Here is a 23,761-nt window from a genome sequence, read left to right as displayed (position 1 = left end):
ATCAAAAAAAGTAAAGGGACAGAGAATGACTTAGGCAGGGTCCCGTATTTCACTGCACTAACCTAATAAAGGGATTATAACTGTCAAAAGCTAGTCTCAAAGAAATCAATATTAAAAAGAAATTGCTGAGCAGGTAAGATAACTGGATAAATTTATGAGTTTATTTCAGGACAGTTTTCAGGTGAAAATGTCCTTAAATTTCCCAGTCAAAACTCAATGTAGTTCAATTCCCTAACTGAAAATTAACTGGTTAGCACTGAAAACCAGAGCTGACCAAGTCCTCTAAACCCTCCCACCATGCCAGGATGTAACAGCCCCCCCTCCCAAATAAATGCATTTTTTATTTTATTTGCTAAAAAAAAACATTTTTTGCTGCTTGCTCTCCCTCCCATACAAATAAAAAATTATTAAACTCCCCTTTGGCCACCTCCACTTTCTTGCAGTGTACCTATAGTGAAAGATTTTAAAAATGTCCCGTCTAGCCATCTCCCTTCCCTGCCAATGCTCTGGTAGAGAAAAAGATTTTGAAAATGTTCCTATCAGCCATCTCCCCTCCCCTTCAGAACTCTCAGCTGAAAAAAAAATGTCATGCCAGGGGATTCAAGGCTGGTGTTTCATTAGGCGAACTAGACAGTCACCTATAGCACCAACCCTTAGTAAGTGGCAAAATTGTGAGGACAAGCACCAGCTGGTGGCCAAAGAGACAAAGCAGAAAGGTCCAGCAGGACATTGGGCAGAGCCCATCCCACCTGAGGCTGAAGGCATGGTGTAGAAAGGCCTGGATGTTCCATGGGTGGAGCCCATCCTGCCTGCAGCAGAAGTCAGGTAGAGGCCAGTAGTGAGAGAACAAGAGAGATTGTATGCTTGTATGTGAGAAAGCGAGGAAGTGTCATGTGTGTGTGTGTATAAGGGGGAGCCTGAATGTATGAGAGAGTGAGGGTGCGTTTGTGTAAGTTAGTGAGTGAGAAAGAGAGAGAGTCCGTGTGTGGGTGTATTTGTGATTGAGACAGAGAGGAAACCTGTGAGGGTGTATATGTGTTTGAGAGAGAGGGGGCCTGAGGGGGGGGGGGTGTATGTGTGTGTGAGTGAGAGAGGGACCCTGTGAGAGTGGGCGAAGATATGTGTTTTAGTGAGTGAAAGAACTTGTGTGTGTGTGTGTATGTATGAGGAGCTGGGAATATTGCACATGCATTAGACTGTCAAAGTTATTGCAGAAAGTTAAATATACTTCTTTGAGGGGGTTTGTATAACCCCAGTGGCCTAATGGATAAGGTACTGGCCTTCTAAGCCTGGGATTGGGGGTTCAAGTCCCACCTGGGGTGGGGTTTCCCTTTTGGGCACCTTTAGGAGTGTAGAAGTATCCTAGTGGTTAGAGTAGTGAGCTATTCATGACTTTGAGGCAATAGAGGGTCATTTATTAACCATCTTAAAATTAAAATGAGAAAAATAGTTAGAAAATAACTGAAAGGAGCAGCTACAAAGGTAAAAAGTGTGCAAGGGGCATGGACATTGTTAAAAAATACCATCCTAGAAGCACAGTCCAGATGTATTCCACACATTAAGAAAGGTGGAAGGAAAGCAAAATGATTACTGGCATGGTTAAAAGGTGAGATGAAAGAGGCTATTTTAGCCAAAAGATCTTCATTCAAAAACTGGAAGAAGGATCTAACAGAAGAAAATAGGATAAAGCATAAGCGCTGGCAAGTTAAATGTAAGACATTAATAAGACAGGCTACGAGAGAATTTGAAAGGAAGTTGGCGGTAGAGGCAAAAACTCACAGTAAAAATTGGCAATTGCCGGTAGAGGCGAAGGGCATAGCTAGGAGTGAATTCCTGGTGAGCATAGTGCATGAAGAGGGGTGTAAAGAGAAATAAAAGAATAGTGAGGAGCTGCAGAAGGAAGGCTCTTATAGGTGCGTAAGAGGAGCTTGATCTGCATGCAGGAATGAATAGGGATCCAATGTAGTGATTTGAGAAGAGGGTTTGAATGGGTGTAATGACTTTGGCGAAAGATAAATCATGCAGCTGAATTTTAGATGGATTTTAGTAGAGAGAGATGACTTGGTGGGAGACTTGTGAGGAGAAGGCTGCAATATGGCTATACCTAGTATAAGGGCCAGCTGGTGCCATTATGTCTTAAGCGATCACCAGGCATGGACTATAAGGAGTGTTCTGATTCCAACTAGACCACCAGAGCCCCACAAGATCACAAGGTATGCTCAGGAGGATGAGTCACGGGTAACTTCTAATGGGGGGGGGTCTGAAATTGTGAACTGGGGGGTTGATTAATTTTTCAACTATTTATTTATTTATAAAAAAATTTTAAGTAAATAAATAAATAAAACTTAATTTACTTCTAGGCCACCTCTAGAGATGGCAAGGGATGGTCAGGGTTCTCTCAAGATCCCTGAGAAGGGGCTTTCACAGTTGGAGCACCCTTTAAGTACCAGGACAGAAATATCTTTCCCTTTTCTCTATTTCTGCAGATAACACTGTCATCCTCTCAGTATCCTCAGCCTGTAATAGTGGGATCATGTTTGACTCTTCTCTCCTTCTCTATACATATCTAAAGTACTACTAAAATGTTTTGTTTCTTTTTCTCTAACATTACTTGTCCCTTCCTTTCTGAACACAATACCAGAACCCTTATCCTCTTCCTGCTTAAACTTCTGCAACCTGCTCCTCACATGGCTCCCAGTTAACCATATCTCTCCAGTCTATCCAAAATTCAACTCTGCAACTTATCTTTTTTCAATGTTATTATACCTATATAACCCCCTTTCTCAAGTCACTACATTGTTCTCTATCCATTTCCACATACAGTTCAGACTCCTCATATTCAGTTACAAGAGTTTTCACTCTACCACTGTTTTACTGCCTCTCCTATCTCTCCCTACACTCATCCTTGTGAACTCTGCACAAGGGGCAAGTCACTCTGATCTATGCCTTTCTCCTGCACTCCCCAAGTTGGTGTGTCATGTTCTCCCTCTGATTTTATTCAAATTCAGACTAGGAACTGACCATTCTGAGGCTGCTTTTAAATCCTAGCTCCGATTCTCCCACTCACAGCCTTATTGATTTTATCCATTTCCGTAATAAATTAAATTTCCAAAGTCTCTTTTGTTCTGTAGGTTTGTCTTGATTAGATTGTAAGCACGATGGAAAGGGACTGTATGTCATGTGTATTTGTAGAATGCTATATAAACAAAGATTTCACTTGAATGAACAATGCAAATCGCTTGTTAAATATTATCGAATGCTCTGCTTAAGGAGATCTCATACAAACAGGCACTTTGACTGCACCATTTACTTGGCTTTCTTATGTCTTAAACTGAAAATGAGTCAAGTTATTTGTAGTCATCAGTCCAGGATGACACCTGTTACTGAGGGTCCCAAGTATATTTTTTTGAGAAAACTTTTTTATATGCAAATAAAAACATAGCAAAACAGAGTTAAAGACTAAGGGCCAGATTTTAAAAGGGTTACGTGCGTAAATCCGGGTCTACGCGCGCCGGCCCTATTTTAAAAAGGCCCGGCGACGCATGTAAAGCCCTGGGACATGTGTAAGTCCCGGGGCTTGCAAAAAGTAGAGGGGGTGGGCCGGGGGCGGTCTGGGGCAGTCCAGGGAGGGAGCAGGGTCAGGCTCCTGGCACAGCGGCCATATTTGCCGCTATGCCAGGGATCGTGCGCCAGCAGGCGGTAGGGCTGAAGTAAGTTTTGGAACAAAATTAACAAAAAAAAAGGTAGAGGGAAAGGGCGGGGGAGGTAGGGGAAGGGAAGGGAAGGTGGGGTGGGGGGGGGGGGGTAGGGAAGTTCCCTCCAAGGCTGCTTCGGTTTCAGAGCAGCCTGGGAGGGAACAGGGGAAGGCAGCGTGGCTCGGAGTGGGCTTGGCGCGCAAGATGCACAATTGTGCACCTCCTTGCACGTGCCAACCCCGGATTTTATAACTTGCGCGTGCCTGTGCATGCAAGTTATAAAATCGGGCGTACACATGCACGCGCTGGATAGTGCACGCACACGTAGGCCGCACGTGTTCCATTTAAAATCTACCCCTGAATACTTAGCTTATAAACTCTGAAAGTATATTTGTAGCTGTAGATTACTTGTAAAGAGCTTCAAGTCCACAGGAATCAGTTGGTATAAATAGTCTCTTATATTATCCTGATTACCCAATGCTGCAGCATTTCCATGCAGAATATCTTCGTCGGGGTCAATTAATATATAGTAATGGAGACGTCAGAAAGCTTACTTGGGGTAGCAAGACTTAGATCCTAGGAGTGAGATATAAAGCTAGAGATAACATTGTTCAATCACAAGAGACACACATTAACACATATAACATGCAACTAAATGGTGCAGTCAATGTGCCTATTTGTATGAGGTCACCTTAAGCAGAGCATTCAATATTATTTAACAAGAGATTGCAATAGTAGTAGTAGTAGTAGTGGAAAACATTAGGACTGGGATTTCTCCAATCAGATATACCTGGCCAAATTTATACATCCAGGGCTGAATTTCATCACTAGCCAAATAATTTGCAGCCATGCCCCAAGAATGCCCTCCCCCCCCCCCCCCCCCCCCCCACCTCTTTTTATTTGGTTAAATTACTCAGCTAACATTTACCCACTTGGCGGGGCAGAAAATTTAAAACTCAAGATACCCCAACAAACCCTTTGTATATTGACTTCTATGACTTCATAATGCTGATTTTTTTTTCTTGTTGCAGAGAGAATTGGCACTGCGAGGAGATGGCACTTCTCCATTTCAGATAACCAGAAGGATGAACACTCGATCCCATTCAATACTGGTGTAAAAGAGCACAAGTTGCACTGGAAAGATAAGCACAGGTTGTAGCAGGCATCACATCTCCACCTGTGGTCTCAAGCTTTGAGCACCCATGCAGGCAGCAGCAACCCAGTCATCCCCTCATGCTACTTATTTGGTATCACACTTTGCCACAGCTTGGCCCATCCACATCACAGTTGCTGTTAGCTAATCAGAATCCTCCAGGGTCCTTAAAAGACCTTAGCTTTATTTTTTGCTTTGATTTTTGGGATCATTTAAATCTGAGAGGATTGCAGTTCAAAACCAGATTAGCCCTTTGAAAACATCTGCATGAATAGCAATCTTTTAGGACTGTGAGTTTTGCAGTCCATAATATTCAGCCTATCTGCAAAATTGTATAGTATTTGTTCTCTTTATGCTATTTTTTTTGGTTTATAGTGACATACTCTATTTTAGCTTCAACATACTAATGTGAACTCTTAAGCAATGGACCTTGGTAAGCTATTTTAGATGGAGCTTGCATAGAAATTTTTCTTTTATCTGTAAATAAATCTGAGAACTACAGTAATAACAGATGATAAAATACTACCAAATGGTATAAACAGTCCTCTCGACAATCAAAGTTAAATATGATAAACTTGTCCTGGGGCACTTGAGTGTTTGCTATTGCCTACTTTTTCATCCTAGCTCAAAATATTCCCATGTAGTTTTATAGCTTTTCAACCATTTTCTTATATGGTCCTCTATCACTGCAATGCGTTATCTGTTGGGATCCATGCATATTGCAAATGTCTTCAGGGCATCTATTGTGTTCCCTGCATCAGAACTCTGCCATGCAATATGTGTTGATGTGATGTCATGCATATTTATATAAATCCAGACTGAGATCTAGGTAGAAAGAAAGCTGTGAGATTTATAATTACAAACATCCTGTGGGAAAGGAGGGACATCATACAAGGTAGGAGTGTGGTCACAGTTTTTCTCCCTACCGGCCAGGATACCTGATTTTCATTTTCTTTTTTTAAATTGGTTTTCAAATGTGAGATGGCTTTTTATTTTACAAGTGTTTGAGGCATGTGCACTAATCTTGTTTTGTAGAATGAATACTTTCAAGTTTCATTCAGGGGAATTGTTAGTCCTTCACTTTATAACTTGCTTGTTTCTTTGTAGTTTGAATTACCTTTTATTGGATCACGATAGGAGTAGCCCAAGACGCAGTGCATGACTTTTCAAGTTGACACAGGTCCCATCTTCAGATGCAACCAAGCTCTGCGCAGTTGCCTTTGATGCCTAGAGAAGCAATTATCCAGAACTCTAATCTGATTTTGGTGAATGTGCTTTGGTACCACAGTTAATTCTGTATATACTTGTTGGAAGGTTGTTTACATAATCTGTTAAAAACCGTTGTTCCACTGAGTGTCTCCTACCCACTATAAATATGTCCACATTTCAGCACGCTAATGAAAATATTTCTCCCAATGTTCAAGCCAAAGAAGAGATGCCTGTAAACGCTGACATCCTCACGCTCAACCTCTTGGAGCAGTATGAAAAGACAACAGCAGTGAAATGGAAGAAAGTGAAAGTCCACATCACATTCAAGGGCCTATCACTGTGCCACATCAGGATTTCACATATCACCAGAGTTGAGTTAGATGGCACCTTTATCTCTCATTTTAAGAAACAAGTCTGTGTTCACATTAAAAGATCCCTTATAGATGCTTCTACCTGGCAGTGTCTTTGTTTCCTCCTCTTTTATTTATTTATGCGTTCAAATATTAATTCCAAGAATGCGTCTTGGGGCCAATTTTCAAAGGGATTTTTTTCCACAGGCAAACAGCTGTTTTACCTGCAGAAAACCCCTTGACCCGGCCATCTGCGGGGAAACACATGTGCACTGGGAGCGAGCCCAGGTATTTTATTCTGAAATATCCGTGCCTGCTTCCTTCTTGTCTTCCCTGCCTACTTTGCATCAGGAAATTGTTAAAGGGAAATTCTGTGGAGATATTAAAGTTTATTTATTTATTTAGACATTTCATATACTGTCATTCCATGTAAAGATCACAACAGTTTACAAAAATGACATTCATAGGTATAAATCAGCAGAGAATGATGGATAACATAGGAAGTATTCATAAGCAGACATTAACATCTATCAACTGAATTCTCAAATACATATTAATTAAAGATCAGGACATGAGACGTGAAGTACAAAACTAAAATAAATAACAAATTTTGCATATCATTCTGTATGTAGTCAAATCTCTTATTGATTTATTTATCATGTATCAATTAGTATCTCTTGTTCTTGTTATTTTAGTTCTCTACATTCTGATGTTTTAAGTTAGGTTGTATTGTAAGCATTTTTAAATAACCATGTCTTTAGTTTACTTTTAAATCTCTTTCTGTATGTTATCATACGTAGCATTTCAGGAAAGGAATTCCAAAGTTTTGGGCCTGCTATGGAAAACACATGATCTCTTACATACGTCAGGTGTGTGCTCCATATTGTTGGAACAGTCAGTAGTTTTTTATTTTGGGATCTTAGTGTTCTTTGCAGTGTTTATGGTTGTAATGTCACACCTATCATACTGGTGTTACTAGTGTGAATGATTTTGAAGATTAGCATTAATAATTTAAAGTAGATTCAGGATTGTATTGGCAGCCAGAGTAGAGAAATTAGCGAGGGTGTAATGTGATCGAATTTCTTGCATCCCAGCAAGAGCCTTGCTAAGGCATTTTGTTGTATTTGTAATGGTTTTAGGAGGCATGCAAGAAAACTGAGAAATAAGGAGTTATAGTAGTCTAGGTTTGAGAAACTTAGAATTTGTGATACAGTTCTGAAGTCTTCAAAATTTAATAAAGATTTCAACCGATTGTAATATTCACCACTTGGCGTAACCTGTTTTAATTAATTTCTCAATGTGCTTTTTCATAGTAAGGTTCTTATCTAGCTGGATATCCCGTACTTGTTCCGAGGAAGTAATTTTGAAGTTACCTAGGTGTAAAGCCAGTGGTTTCGCTATTGAAGAGTTTCTACTTAACCAGATGATTTCAGTCTTTTCAGGGTTTAATGTTAGCTTAAGTTGTATTAGTTTCTTCTGTATTGCTTTCATAAAGGTTGAAAGTGTTGATACTGTATTTTCTACTGATTTGGGAAAGGAATGTAAAACTGTATGTCGTCAGCATACAGGAAGAATGTAGTTCTTAGATCAGCCAGTAGTTTGCACAGTGGGATCATATAAATATTGAATAGTGTTGCAGAGAGTGCTGAGCCTTGAGGGACACCTGTATCGATATGGAAAGTATCAGATGTGTTATTGCCTATTTTCAATTGAAATGTTCTATTAGATAAAAAAGAAGAGAGCCATTTGAGAACACTGCCTTCATTTCCAATGTTGTTCAATTGCTGGCACAAGAGGGTAATGTCCACAGTGTCAAAGGTGGCTGTTAAGTCGATTAGAACGAGAAGATAGGTTTCATCAGCATCAAACCCTAGTAACAGAGAGTCTTCTCACTACCTATAACAGGATCCTGTGCTAAGTTTCTGCTACAGCACAAGTACAATTCCAGGTTGATGGTCATTTTGCTCCACTCAAGGTTGATACAGTAGGCAAGTCACTTTACCCTCCATTGCCTCAGGTACAGAGTTAGATTGTGAGCCTTCTGGAGACAGAGAAATAATTACAGTACCTGAATGTAATCCGCTTTGAAGTGCCAAAAAGCAGACTATAAAAAAGTTAGACAAATAAATAAATAAATATGCCTCTGATGCATGCAAATAGACCTCATGCTTATTCATTGTGGTAATCCTGAAAACTCGACTGGGTTGCAGCCCTCAAGGATCGAGTTTGGAGACCCCTGTCTTAGGGGATCCAAGTGTCTTTTCTTCAGGGTTTTTTGGTTGGCACTACAGCAGTGCATGCAAATATAATATACTGTACATATTGTAAGAGATATTTTTACCACAGCAGACTGTACTTTGAATATCATTTTCCAAGTAAAATCTGTTATTATACATTCATACATTTTAATTTCTGTGTGAAGTGGGCTGGGCTGGGGTGGTGCAAAGCTGAAAGGTCACCTAGGGTACCTAATACTTTTGCACCAGCTCTAGTTGCACTGGCTCCATGTGGGAAAGCAGGATTACATCTGGAGATATTTTAGTGTGTTACTTTGACCCAAAGCTCTTCCCACTCACACATGCTTTGTCAGAGTGTGTGTGGGTGTCTATCTCTCAGACAACTACCACACAAGGAGAGCGAGAGTTTGTGTGTGTGTGTTTGTGTTTTAGAATGTGTGTGCCTGACACCTGGCTGGCAGTGTGGTTGTCCCATTACTTGGCAACCGGTTCAAGAGTTGATTGGTTGACCAGAGACCAGAAATCCAGGATATGTTTATGAGAGGTGTAGCCAAACTTGTGAGGGGCCCAACCAATTGCATAGATGGATGGTGGATTGCAGCTCAGTTTATTTATCCCTGGTCTAGGGTATGCTCTACTACTTAATTATTCAGGAAAAATGTGAAATTTATTTTGAAGATTTTTTTGGCTTAGATCTGCCATGTTCCAGGTCACAGAATGTACCTCTCAAGGGTCAGCTTGCCGTTGAAACAGAGAGCAATGTTGGAGTTGCATTAACCGTGCAAAGGTTTATTGAGTAAGGGTAGTAATCATCAGGTAGTAACCTTCACTCCAGTACGCCACACCCATGGCTCTTCTCTTCATTCCCATCCTCTAGCCTTTATGGATCCACAGTGTTTATTCCATGCTCTTTTGAAATCCTTCACAGTTTTAGTCTTCACCACTTCCTCCGGAAGGGCATTCCAGGCATCCATCACCCTTTCCGTGAAGAAATACTTCCTGACATTGATTCTGAGTCTTCCTCCCTGGAGCTTCAAATCGTGACCCCTTGTTCTACTGATTTTTTACCAACAGGAAAGGTTTGTTGTTGACCATGGATCATTAAAACCTTTCAAGTATCTATAAGTCTGTTCATATCACCCCTGCTCCTTCTCTCCTCCAGGGTGTACATATTTAGGTTCTTCAGTCTCTCCTCATAAGTCATTTTATGAAGACCATCCACTTTTTTGGTCGTCCTTCTCTGGACCACCTCCATTCTGTTTCTATCCCTTTGGAGATATGGTCTCCAGAATTGAAGGGCAGCCCTTTCACTAGGGCCGCCCTTCAGTTTGAGATCTTTCCCCAACAATGGCCTTATGGGAAAAAAAAGCAGTACTCACTGTACAAGAAGGCATAAAATAACATGGTTAATCACAAAACAAGAAAGAGTAAGCACTTTTCCTACCACAAATATAAAGGTACTAGGATCTACACTGGTAGCTCTTTTGTCAACATAAGACAAATGTATGTACCACAAGGTTTTCAGTGTCCCAAAATTGTGATGCCAGCACTGTCAATAGTCCTTCATGTTATGACCTAAACTTTAATATCCTGTAGAATCTGTTAGAATGCAGAGTAACTGCCTTCAGACAATGCTGCAGCTGCAAGTTGTAAACGTTTTGTAGTATCTTCCCAAAGATCTGCAGCTCCTAAGAGGTAACTCTTATAGATTTTGTCTACAGACATATCAAAAGTGTAACGCTCCTCATCTCTAATCTGAAGCACCTCCAGAATCGTGCTACATCCCAGGAACATGGATGAAATTACTGCAGTTCTTGAGACCCTTTTATAGGGCCTGCCAGCTGGACTTACTGTGACATGCACAGGTGACATCACATCCTGCCTTGTATAAAAGGAAGATCAAACCCACCTTCCTGTGCCTTTGCAATAGGTCTCCTGCTAGTTGCTACAGCGTGCTCTTGCCTTGTTCCAGCCTTGTCTTTCTCCCATCTGTCTGTTGTGTTTCTCCCTCTGGCCTGATTTCTTGTCACCTTGACCTTAGCCTGGACGTTGCCTTTGGTTTGCTCTCCGCCTGCCTTGACCTCTGCCTGGACCTTCACTTTGCTTTGTTTTCTGCCTGCCTTGACCTCAGAACGGCCACTGACTTTGCTTCTTGTATCTGGCCTGGAAGTCTTTCTGGCTGCCAGAAACTGTGGGCTCAATCCAAAAGGGAGGTGACTGGTCAGGCAGAAGATCTTGTCTTGTGACATATCAGCTGCCGCCTATAAGGCCTATTTTATGCTCACATAAGATATGCAAATCAAACTTAACAGTGGCCCAAGGGCTCACTACCCTCACTTTGTGACAAGAAGACAATATCTTGCCTGCTAAACTGTGATGTCCTTATCCACCTCTAGTGCATGGCCCTTGATCTCAGGTGTTTCTGCTTGGTGTAGTTGGAGTGAAGTAGAATGAAAGGGACTGGAATTATTGAAGGGGGCTAGAGCTGGTGATGCAGTTTACCATATCTCCCTGATTGCTGCAGGAATGTCTGTCCATTAAGCCCTGGAGATTTTCTTTGTTTTTTAATTTAATCTTTATTGATTATTAAATCTAACAACAAAAAGATCATAAATCAAATACGATGAAGTATTAAGTAAATTATAAATCAAGACAGACTCTCGGGATATCATCCTTAATATTACATCATCTAGCCCACGTTAAGGAAAAGGGGACAGTCTTAATTGGAAATTAGGAACTGGCAAAAGAAAATACCAAGTAGAGAGAGAAAGATAAAATTTAACAAAATGCTTTAAACATATAGATAAACCTCACCACTTATCAAGTACAACTGTAGTCAACCTGTCTCTTTATCCCTCAAGAACCATACTAAGTGACACAAGTCATAGAAAACAAAGTTATTGCATTGATATGAAACTAGACATTTGCATGGTATTTAAGAAAGAAGGTAGCACCCACAGAAAGAACTCTGTTTTAATGACAAGAATTGTCTCTTTCTTGCTTGGGTTGCTGCTGATAAATCATAAGAACATAAGAACATGCCATACTGGGTCAGACCAAGGGTCCATCAAGCCCAGCATCCTGTTTCCAACAGTGGCCAATCCAGGCCATAAGAAGTCTATTCCATGTTACCGTTGCTAGTAATAGCAGTGGCTATTTTCTAAGTCAACTTAATTAAAGTAGGTAATGGACTTCTCCTCCAAGAACTTATCCAATCCTTTTTTAAACACAGCTGTACTAACTGCACTAACCACATCCTCTGGCAACAAATTCCAGAGTTTAATTGTGCGTTGAATAAAAAAGAACTTTCTCCAATTAGTTTTAAAGTGCCACATGCTAACTTCATGGAGTGCCCAGTATGGCATGGGGGGGGGGGGGGGAGGGAATCTCTCTCTTACTGGCTCTGATCTCCTTGTCCCCTGCAAATTTTTAAGGCTTGATCAAGCCAGGTGGTCTTGCCTTGAATAGCAATGTTCACATTTATAATATTATTTTGCACATGGTACAGTTCTTTTCAAATTCCTCTATGTTGCTGTGCCATAATTATGTCTTGATAGGTTCTTGGCATATTCCTGCCTGGCATTAATAGCTTATCTCTTGTGGGGCTGCTAAAGGAATTCTTAGATAGCAGGGCTGCAAAATGGTGACTTTCAATACTAGATGTCATTTCAGGGTGTGGATCAGTTATCCAGGGCATTGGAGGCCCAGTCAGCTGTATGATCTCTTCACCAGCAGCATTGGTGGTGTGTGACTCCTGTGCGGCTTCTGGTCATCTGTGGAGTTGTGGGATTGGAGCAACATATGTGTGATTGATCAAGTTGATCTCACACAGATTAGACTTGGGAAAAGATGAATAGACAAGTAAATAACTTGTTGGTTGCACATACATCCCTTTAGTTTGCATCTGAAGGAAAGATGAATGTCCAAAGAATCCCATACCCTCCAAGTCTCATATTCCTGAAATAAGTATGTGCTATATTCCACAGCTCTCAAGGGGCAGGCCTAGGGGTCATAGCTTCCAAATGAGCTCATAACTGCTAGAGAAATCCCCCTTCATCAGCAATCCCCAAGATCCTTGATGCACTGGGCATGGAACATTGTAGGCAAAACCACTGTTAGAGTGTTCTGTATTATTTTGGTTTGTAATGCAAGTAATTCACCAGCTATACCCTCTGCTGCAGTAGCCATGTGTATGGATTCTGGGATGCTGTGAATTAGCTGTTGTTTTTGCAGTGACAGAGTGAAAGGTCATATAGTGCCAGTTCGTGCTTTCCACTGAAAGGCCTTGATCTTCATTGACTTATCTCTGATGGAATTCTTGAAATCCTGGTTTCAACGCTGGATTTGTTGAACTCTAAGGTGACTGTTGATCTTTATGGCAATTTGTTGCCAAATACATTTCCTGATTGACTGAACTTTCCTGCTGTGGTTGTTAATAAACAGAATTCTTGCATATTCAGTAAACGAGTCCATTTTGACATTGTTTTCATGCTCTATGGAGTATAATGTGAGTTGCCTCATCTTAGGCCCTTTCACAGTAGCTGTGCATACTCAGCAGATGCCGCTTTCTTCCACTACTACTGTAACTGAACAGGGTCATCCATCTCCTGACTTGGTTTCTGTTACCCATGTTAGCCTGGTCGGTCTTCTTGGTGCTCACAAGATATGGTCACCTCCTTGGTCTTGTTCATGGGGTTTGAAAGGGTTAATATGTAGTCCTCTGCAGCCATAGCTGACATCTTGCAGCTAGCTACCGTTTAAACAGTGTGAAGGCCAGAGGCAGAGCCAATCACAGCACGTCTTTATAAGATGAGTTTAGTGTGGCTGCAGTAAAATGCATTTCTGTGCGTGTTATTTTGCGAGGTTGTGCTAATTTGAGCTTAGAAGACATGTTAATTAGAGAGAACCTGCAAATTAGCAGTATCACAGACATGACCGGTGGAAGCATTAGGCAGGCTAGGTGATCACCTACAGCCCTGGAAGTTTGGGGGCGGTGTTCCCATCGGTAATGATTAGCTGGCACGGTCACAAGGAGTCTATGCTGCGGGGCTGGACAGAGGCAGAGTAGGAGTGGCGGCTGGATGCATGCATTGGAGATAAGCAGCATCAGGGAGAAAGGGGGGAGCACTAGGTTTGCTTCTCCTAGGGTGCCTGAGATTCTTACACCGGCCTTGGTCACAGAGCTTTGCTAGATCAGGAAACATTATGGGTGGAATTTACATTGTCACACATGTTAATAGCTTGGGCATGCTATTCATGAACTTTTCTGTGTGAGCATGTACAATCTTTCTTCATCGTTCATTGAAAGGTACATTTTAAAAGCCAGACTCACGCATTAATTAGGGGATGTGCGAGCGTCGAACGGATTTTAAAAGCTGCCGAGACACGCTCGTATCTCCCAGAGCATGCATATCTCAGAGGTTTTCACAAAGGGGTGGGGCATGATGTGACGTGGTCTGAGCGGGGCATGGCCATTTCAGGGCACGAAGCTGAGATGTGTGCTTATTTATGTGCTCTGGCACACGTAGATGCCTCATGCTGTGTAACTTTACTTCTGTTATAGATGCCATGTAAGCAAAAAAATAAAGATAAATAGGCAGATCAGTGGGGTTGTAAGGGTCAGAGATATTGGGAGGAGTGAAGTCTATTAAACCAAAGGGTTGGGAAGACTTATCTCTTAACTGAGAGAACTGGGGACGAACTGGTAAAACTGGAAATGGCGGCATGCTTATTTTAAAATTCCCCAATATACGTAGTACAGGCAGCATTTGCGCGCACTTGCATGTGCCCATGTAAATTTGGCACATATATGCGTGCAGCCAGGATATTTATAATATGTGATACACGTGCAAGTTGTAAAATAGCCACGTCCCTGGGCTTGTGCATATGTGTGCCCGCATGCCTGTTTGAAAGTTACAGTCTGTCTAAGAGCTTTTTTAACATCAATTTAATATTTTCTTTCCATGAGTTTTATTGTATAGGTCCCAAAGAGGTCCTTATTCAAAAGATTTATGCAGGTAAAATCGGCTTTTATCTGCATAAATCTGGTCTTTTAAATATTTCCCCCTTTTGCACAAATCTTTTGTATGGGACGTGGTGGATGTATGGAATAGCCACTCAGTGGAAGTGGTGGACACAAAGACAGTATCTGAATTCAAGAAAGCATGGGATAAATATAGGGGATCTCTAAGGAAGTGATGGGAATTATAAGGTTAAATTAATTGGACAGATGGGCAGAATGGATGGGTCCTGCAGTCTTTTTCTGCCGTCATGTTTCTGTTTTTATATTCAGCTAAATTTATACAAATAAGACTGTCTGCACAAATAGCAGGCCTAAAGTTATCCATATAACTTTAACTGGACAACTTTAACCTCATAAGAAATGCCATGCTGGGACAGACTAAGGTGCATCAAGCCCAGCAACCTGTCTCCGACAGTGGCCAGCCAGGTCACAAGTACCTGGCATATCCCAAATAGTTGATCTATTTGATTCCCAGGTTTTCCTGGCTAAGAACTGTTTATGGACTTTTCCATAACCGGATTACCCAGATTTTCATCAGAAAACATATCCAGGTGAGTTCCGCTAAATATCCGGATAACTTTCCTGCCCACAAGTTTTATGAATATGAACCTCTAAGTCTTTGAAAATTGTCCTCTTACTGCATATAGCTTGTTATTTTTAGCAAGCACATAGGAACCTTACTGTGCACAATAAAATTGATTGCATAGACCCTTTAGTTAGGAAATTTCCTAATGTGCTTTCTGCCTTGAAGGAAACATCTCACTTAAACTTAATTTGCAATTGTGGGTCAAAAATTACTGCAAACAAAATGGTGGTTTATCTCCTAAATCAAAACCAGAATTAAAAGATGGAACAGACATAGTAACATAGTAACTGACAGAAGCTAAAGACCATAAAGAACCATCCAGGCTGTTTATCAAGGTCCTCTGTACAGATTACCCCATCACCTTCTATTTAGGGTCGTGACTGCTGCTCTGTGCAAGGTACCCCCTATCCAAATACAATATTTCAAGCCTTATTTTTAAATGAGTTTTACCATAGTAATGCAATGTGCAAGAAAGGGGTTTGAAAATAATGCCCTGAAAGTTTTGTTCATTTCTGGTTCTATACAATCAAATGATCCCAGATGGATATAAGAAGATATTATAATTCAAAAAAGTCCTTTTGATTCTAAATATAAATATCATTATTTTTTTACTTTGGAAAGAACAGAGTGGATTCTTTCCATCTCATTTTTACCTTCACTGATTTCAGAGACAATGAAAACCTATTAAGTAACAGCTTTCTAAGACATCCTGCTGTGAATCCTTTTTATGGCAGATCCACTGAGCAACTGGCTGACACACCTTATCTTTTAAATGTCATGTTCTCCTAGGCTAAAAGTGTTTATATATATATATATATATATATATATATATATATATATATAAATTGTTAATGCTTGGCATAAAGAAGGCCATGGAACTGGTACAGAGACATATACTGAAGTAATTGAAACTAAAGCTGGTGTACATAGAAATTACAAAGAACAGATCAAGAAACATGGGCAAAAATATCATTATCTCTATGTAACCCCCCACCCTTTCATGGGTATTTATTGAATTTAGGGGCTCACAAAGTTCTCCTCCAGGCAGCTCTTCTGTATCCTGGACCTCTCTTCCCTTCGCACATACCTTACAAGAGCTCCGGGGGACACTAGGGTTCATTTGGTGGGGGAGGTTGTACCTCTTGGGGCAGTCATGGATACAATCATCAAAGGTCACACTCAGCCATCCACGTTAATTGTTTCTTTCTTATTAGATTCTGATAAAGAGTAGGTTCAAAAGTTATTCTTTAGAAACATTAATGAAAAATTTTGTCAACTTAATGTAAGAGTATTTCCAGATGTTATGAAAGAGACACAAAAGAGAAGGAAGGAATTTCTTTTATTAAGACCTAAACTTTTACAAATGGGTGCTCAGTACAAGTTGAAATTTCCTTGTAAGTGCTGTATCACCTATAAGTCTATTAGGTATTGTTTTTTCCAGCCATCTCATTTGATTAAGTTTATTGCAGAAAAGAATATAGAGTGCGGTCCAGAAGCAGCAACCCCTCAGTAATATAACCAAATTGCTCTATAAAAATGGAATATAGGTCCCTGGAATTGGATTGTCAATATTTCCTTTAAATTGTTCTTTTGATTGAGCCTTTATTGTTTCATATATGTTATCCCCCTATATAGAGGACTAAGAAAAGTATATGGTTTTGTAATTATTTTCTTTGGATAATGAAGATATGGTATAATAGTCTAATAGTTTAATAACCATGTAATTTCTGAATCAAGGTATTCTTGATTGTGTTGTTAAAAATTGATATAAATAAAAAATTAAAAAAAAAAAATTCACACTCACCGCATTCTTCCTTGTCACTGGTGGTCAGTGGCACATACAGGTGGGAGGATGCAGCTGCCAATAAATCACGGAATCAGAGGATGGTGTTCAAATAAAAATGTACTTAAAATTTGAAAAGTAAGATCCAGCAAGAATGACAAAAATCAAAAAAGCATCAGGGAAATTATAGTCAAGAAAGGATGTCTCTATATCCATGGTACATCCACACGTTTTTGTTCTCCCCTCTGAACCAGTGTCCGGCTCAAAAATATCTTCCCCTTAAAGGGAAGGGTAATCCTCTGAAACCTCTAACATCAGACACGGGTATGATAACAAAACCCCTTGATGCAAGGAAACATTTTGAAGTAGGTAACTCCAGTAGTCTTTCACAAAAAATGTTTTCAGAGCAGCAATAAATCCTCAGGTCTTTTCCTCTATATTATCCAGGTGCAAAGGCAGGAAAACCTCTAGGACTCAGCCCTTCAAGATATTGGGGGTTTGCCCTTCACTCAGGAACTGACCCAAAACTTCCAAAATTCAATACTTCTTCAAAAAGAACCACAAAACGTTTCTACAACTCCACTTAACTTTGAGCACAATCCACCAGGGAAGCAGAATGACCTCCAGGATCAATCTTCTTAGGAAGAGGCAAAGACTGTTGTCAATTGCTCAAGGGAAAATGTATTTCCCTAAGCCATAGCCCCCAAAAAGATGTGCTGATATAGCAGGGGGAAGACCCCAAAAAATGCAAAAATCCTAAGGTGCTGGAAAAACAAGGCAATCTAAATTAGCAAGTGCTACACTCACATTGCAATACTGTTCATTGCTGCCTTTGCTAACAGAAATTACAGAATAATACCCTTATATTTATCCATGAGCACACAAGGCCTATGCCCTAAAACACACACTAAGAAAATGTTTGTTTGCCCATTAAGAGTCATCTTAGTGTGCAAGATACTAAGGAGTGAATTTTCAAGGGGGTCACACACAAAAATAGCATTTATTTATTTATACAGATAGTGAGATGGAGAAATAGGAGTGATGCACAGATAAAATTTCAAACACAAATAGACATTGCTGAAACAATATGGATCTGTCCTTAAAGATATCAGTCAGATCCAGTAAAGGTTTGCAACAGTGCTCTTGTATTTTAATAAATATTGAAAGTTTAAACAATGGCGATGAAGTGACCCCTGACATGGACCGTGTTTCACCAGATAGCTGCATCAGGAGGGACAAAGAACAAAATCTTCAAACAAATAAACTATAAATGACAATCAAAGAAGTGGCTACTAACAATGTAATCAAAGTATGAGTAGAAAGGAGACGTTACATGCCATCAGAATGACAGCTCACAAAGAAACCTTTAAAGTGAGCAGGGAACCAATGCTTACAGAATTGACACAAACAAGGAAAAGTTAAAGGGTCTGAATTGCATGCCAAAAAGCATCATGTGGTATGATTCAGCCAATTCATGATGTCAGTATCACAAAACACCCAACACTGGAAGGGAGACTGGGTTAGGGAAAGAAAGGTGGAGAGGATGAAAAAGGGGGAGGGGAAAGGTGAGGAGAAGAAAGGAAGGGGTGAAAAGAGGACACATGAGCAACAAGAAACCAATGATGAAAACTACAGGAGCTGTCAAATTTATGGAAAGAAAAATTTTAACCTGTTCAACTAACAATAGCATCAGATCCTGAGAAGAATATTTGTTTAATATGTTGACCCATTTAGTAGAAAATTGTTCATTATCTCTAAACATATTAGGCTCCTTTGCCATTCCAAGACCCCTCAGTATCATAGAGATATGCATGTGTTAAAACAAATGTGCAAAATATGATGAATAAGACTGATTCGTTTCATTCGGGGGGGCCCAACACAAATCACGGTCTCCCCCCCCCCCCACCCCCACCCCACTGGATAAATAATCCTTATTCCTTGTATTTGTTTTAAAAGAATGTATCAGTCATAGGCCTAGTTAATTAACTCCAGCGCAAGTGACATTTTGATGTTCAGCATTGTCATACATTGCTGAACATCAAAATTGTGCTGTCCACTGAAGTGAATGCGCCAGAGTAACGCTGGTGCAACCCCAGTGGACAGTGTCAGTTGAAGAAGAAAAGAAGAGGATTTTGGATATGTCAGAGCTACTCCAAGGCCTAGGCTCCAGTCCTGGATCTGACCTTAGGCCGAGGACCTGGCCTCTGGGCCAGGCTGCAGAATTAGGCCTGGGCCCGGACTTTGGCCTAGGCTGAGGTCATGGTCACGGTGACATATTATGGCTTTGGCCTACACAAGGCATTGAGACCTGGCCTCCATGCCAGGCCCCGGCACTAGGACCTCAGCTCTAGCCTAGGCTGCAGCATCAGCTTTGAATAGGCCAAGGTCATGGCGATCTACTGCAGCCTTTGCCTAGCAAGGCTGAGACATCAGCCTTGGCTTAGGTCTTGCCAGCGGATCCCCACCAGACCTGGTAATTAGAAGCCAGGGGGATCCAGGCCTAGCATTTTTCCAGGTGGTTGGAAAGCCTTGGGAGGCTCTGCTTTTGTTTCTTTGGCCTTTTTTTAATGTTTGATTTGTTTTGTTCACACAATTGAAATGAATCAAATATTCTACAAACTGAAATTCATGGGAAATAAACCTCTGGAAAATGAATTGAAAAGCAAAAACACATTTTTTTTCCTGCACACCCTTTAAGTATTTAATCAAGGTTGCTGAGTATAATTCAAACTGAATTTTATTTTTCTTGTAAAGTTGTTGCCTTAATGTCAAACTGTTTTCTTCACTCAAATGGTCATATTGAAGTTTGCTTTAATGCTGCTTTGACATGTGTATCAGAAAAACTAAATACTTGTTTAAGTGAATCCACAGATTTACCCTGTACAGATATCCTTGGACAAAAATGCTAACTAATGAAAGTCCAAATTTGGAGAAAAAAAATCTATGAACATGAACCCCCCCCCCCCTAAAAAAATACAATAATAAAATCTTCAATGTGATATTAAATATTGTTGACGCACAACCTGTTCTGTAAGTGCAACCTTCATATTATTGGGCAATATGTTGGGCCAGCAACTATTGTTGCTGGCCCAACATATAATCATAGATCTGCAGTACATGAAAAATATTTTTTATGAATACTTTTCAATTGGCAGATAAAAGAGATACACTTATCTTAATGATTCAACAGCACCAATGTTGATAGATAATACTGAGGTGAACTATGATGAAATATCCACATTGCCAATGGCTTTTATACCAACATGTCACCTAAGTTATCCGGCTAACTTAACCAAATTTCAGTTCTATCTAGCTAAGGGGGTTATTTTCTAAAGGTTTATCACGTGCGATAAGGCGTGATAAGGCCCTAACGCATATGATAAACCCCTATCGCACGTGAAAAGGGCCTTTTCGCATGCGATAGGATGTAAATGACCAGGAGGGGAGGAGTCAGGGTGGGGAGGGGGGAGGAGTCGGCCGCGGGACCGCTACCAGCGATAATGGGGTAGATTTTAAAAGAAGCGCGATCAGCCTACTTTTGCTTGCGCATCAGACTCAAGCAAAAGTACGCTGGATTTTAGTAGATACGCGCGGAGCCGCGCATATCCACTAAAATCCTGGATCGGCGCGCGCAAGGCTATCGATTTTGTATAGCCTGCGCGCGCCGAGCCGCGCTGCCTCCCCCCGTTCCCTCCAAGGCCGCTCCGAAATCGGAGCGGCCTCGGAGGGAACTTTCCTTTGCCCTCCCCTCACCTTACCCTCCCTTCCCCTACCTAACCCACCCACCCGGCCCTGTCTACACCCCCCCCTTACCTTTGTCGGGGGATTTATGCCTCCCGGAGGGAGACGTAAATCCCCGCGCGCCAGCGGGCCTGCTGCGTGCCGGGCCGCGACCTGGGGGCGGGTACGGAGGGCGCGGCCACGCCCCCGGACCGCCCCGGGCCATAGCCACGCCCCCGTACCCGCCCCCAAAACGCTGCCGACACGCCCCCGAAACGCCGCAACAACCGGGCCCGCCCCCGACACGCCCCCCTCCGAAAACCCCGGGACGTACGCGAGTCCCGGGGTCTGCGCGCGCCGGTAGGCCTATGTAAAATAGGCTTACCGGCGCGCAGGGCCCTGCTCGCGTAAATCCGGGCGGATTTACGCGAGCAGGGCTCTTAAAATCCGCCCCAATGTGAGGAACATTCTTGCTGGCAGTAGCCTGGCAAATAGCAGCACCTTTTACGGTGACACTATTTGTGTGAAAGGTTGCAGCTGACCGCACTGCGGCCGGCGAAATTGCACAGCCACTGTGCGAACGGCTGCGGCCTTTTGCAGATTCACCCCCTTTTTCGCAGGATTCATCATTCTGCGAAGAATGATGAATCCTGCCCTAAGTTAGCTAGACCTGCTTCAGAACAGGTTGAAAGTTATCCATCTTTGTGTGGCCAGATAACCTGCTACTTAACTGGACATCTCCAAAGATATCTGGTTAAGCTGAACTGTCAAATTAGAAAAAAAAAAGGTAAGGGGACTGTGGCCTGATTTCCTCCCTAACCCCCCAATCCCACTGGCCAAATTTCGTAGATGGTGTGTTGAGCCATGCACCTCTCATCCCACATCCCCTCTGAAATGCAGAAATGTTGGCCTTCCCACAGCCCCTCCCTGTCCTAGTTCTCTTTCAAAATCAATTGAGTTCCCACCCTGGACTATGCCCCACCTATCCATTGTCCCAGTCCTGGGTCAGACAGTCCCACCACCATCGCTTCCATTGCTGAGCACTACTGAAGCATAAACTATGGGTAATTTACCCTTCCAGTCCTTCTATAAGAAGCTGGGCTGGAAACACCTGGAGCAGGTAACTATGTACTTTGATAACCGCAGTGGCTTTTTAAGTATCAAGGGGGTGGGAGGTGTTCTGGTGATGGGGGCTAGCCAACCCAGGATAGGGACAGTGGGTATGTGGGGGCAGAGTCAATATCTATATCTCACATACAAGTTCTCCAGATCAATCTCTTTCCAGTACCATCTGCTTTCTAAGAGCTAACCCATTTGTAGTTGTGCAAGTTTTGGCTACTCATTTTTCCTGGTAAAGCACTTCCAGGAATAAAAGGATCAAGCAATGATGCTCTAATTAACTAGCTACTGTCATTGCTAGAAGAGTATGAGGACAATTCTAATGTGATTCCCATTCCTGCAATAAGCATGTGAGAACCCACAGAGTTAGATCCCATTCCTGGAAATTGTGAATTGTTTTAGCCTATAGCCATGATTTTGTTGAAGCCTTTACATCTTTGTTCTGTCTACAGCTATGCTTGTCCAATATGTTCCAAATGGTTCCTCACTTCAATTCCTGAAACCAAGCATCTTAGGATCCTATGTTTGGACCCTCTACTCTCTCTGCTGGTATGAAGAATACTTTCTCCTTTGAAGACGAAGAAAGGAGGCTTGAAGAGGGGGCTTTAGGAGGGGGTACTGTTGAGATGCTGACTCAGGACAAGCCTGCAAGCAGCCTCTCACCTTCCTTGCCAGCCAGACATCAGGTCTGTTTTCTCTCCATGGTAGGAGCACTGCTGACATGGCCATCCTTGTGGTCTGGGAGCCACCAAAGTCTTCCTGCTCCTGCTATCTTCCATGAGTTCATGAGCGCTGCTTTTTCCTGCTGTGGTGAGGTGCTGCCTCTGCCATCCTGTGAGGCTTGGAAACGCCGCTGGTATGCTGTTCCTGCACCGTATGATGCTGCTTCTATTGGTGCTCTCCCTAAGCACACGCTCACAACTCTGCTGTGAATTTAAAGGGCCTATGTTGGGAAAAGCCCTGCGGCCCTTTCCGATGACATCATCACCTCGTCATTCCTGCAGCTCTATAAAAATGCTCTCTGCCAGTTCCTTGGGGTCTTCACAAGGATCTTCATGGTTGCCCATGGTATCTTTGTTCTTCCATGACTTCTGTGGTCCTGTTCCGGGTTTTCATATTCTTCATTGGATGTTCCTGGCCTTCATGTTTCCTGTTCCATGTTCCTGGTCTCTCATTGGTTCCTCGTCCAAGTCTTTGGAGTCTCCACCTCATCCAAGTCTTCTATGCCTTCATTTGTTTCTGGTGTTATTTCTTCTAAACCTTCAATCAAGTTCCTGATAACCTTTGTTCCGAGACCCACTTTCCAGATCCTCTCATCTTTCCTGCAGGCGTGCCAGTGACGGGATCCATGACCAGCCCATGGTGGGTTGTGTAGGGTATTGTTGGAACACAGCCAGCTTCAAGTCCATTTTCGCTGGATCAAGTCCTCAGATTCCATTCTTGTTTTTCAAGTTCCAAGTTCCTAGTCATGTTCCTAGTTCTGGTCTCGTGGAGCTTGTCCAGCCAGCGGATCACCTTGTTCCTTATTCCAAGCCATGTTCCAAGGGATGTCTAGCTTCTGTCTGTCTATGTCTGAAAGTCAGTCCAGAGCCTACCTTGCCCCCAGTATAGTCCGCTATCAGCCCATACGGTGTGCAGCGGGACAGTGTGGTCCACGACCAGCCTTTGGGTTGTGTAGGGTGTGCTGTGCTGCAGATATTGGTTAAGCCTGAACCCTAACCTGAACCTAAGTTTTCGTCCATGTCCCAAGTCTTCAGCATCCATGTCATGCCATGTCTTGTGTCCTCAACCTTTGTCTGCCCTGAAACACAAGCCATTCCCAAGCAGCAGGTCCAAAAGGGATCTCGAGTGGCCGGAGGGCTACCCCAGAGATCAGCACTGTGTTCT

General features: G+C 42.1%; 1 non-coding gene across 1 annotated transcript; it reads left to right on the top strand.

Moving 5' to 3' along the window:
- Window positions 1–1,249: 1,249 nt before the first annotated feature.
- Window positions 1,250–1,322, top strand: TRNAR-UCU. The gene has a single exon. It is a non-coding gene; the product is annotated as a tRNA-Arg (tRNA).
- Window positions 1,323–23,761: the final 22,439 nt, after the last annotated feature.

Source organism: Rhinatrema bivittatum, chromosome 3 (assembly GCF_901001135.1).
Source record: "Rhinatrema bivittatum chromosome 3, aRhiBiv1.1, whole genome shotgun sequence".
NCBI classification, from domain to species: domain Eukaryota; kingdom Metazoa; phylum Chordata; class Amphibia; order Gymnophiona; family Rhinatrematidae; genus Rhinatrema; species Rhinatrema bivittatum.
Note: the sequence above shows the minus strand (reverse complement) of the source record. Positions and strands in the feature narration are given on the sequence as shown.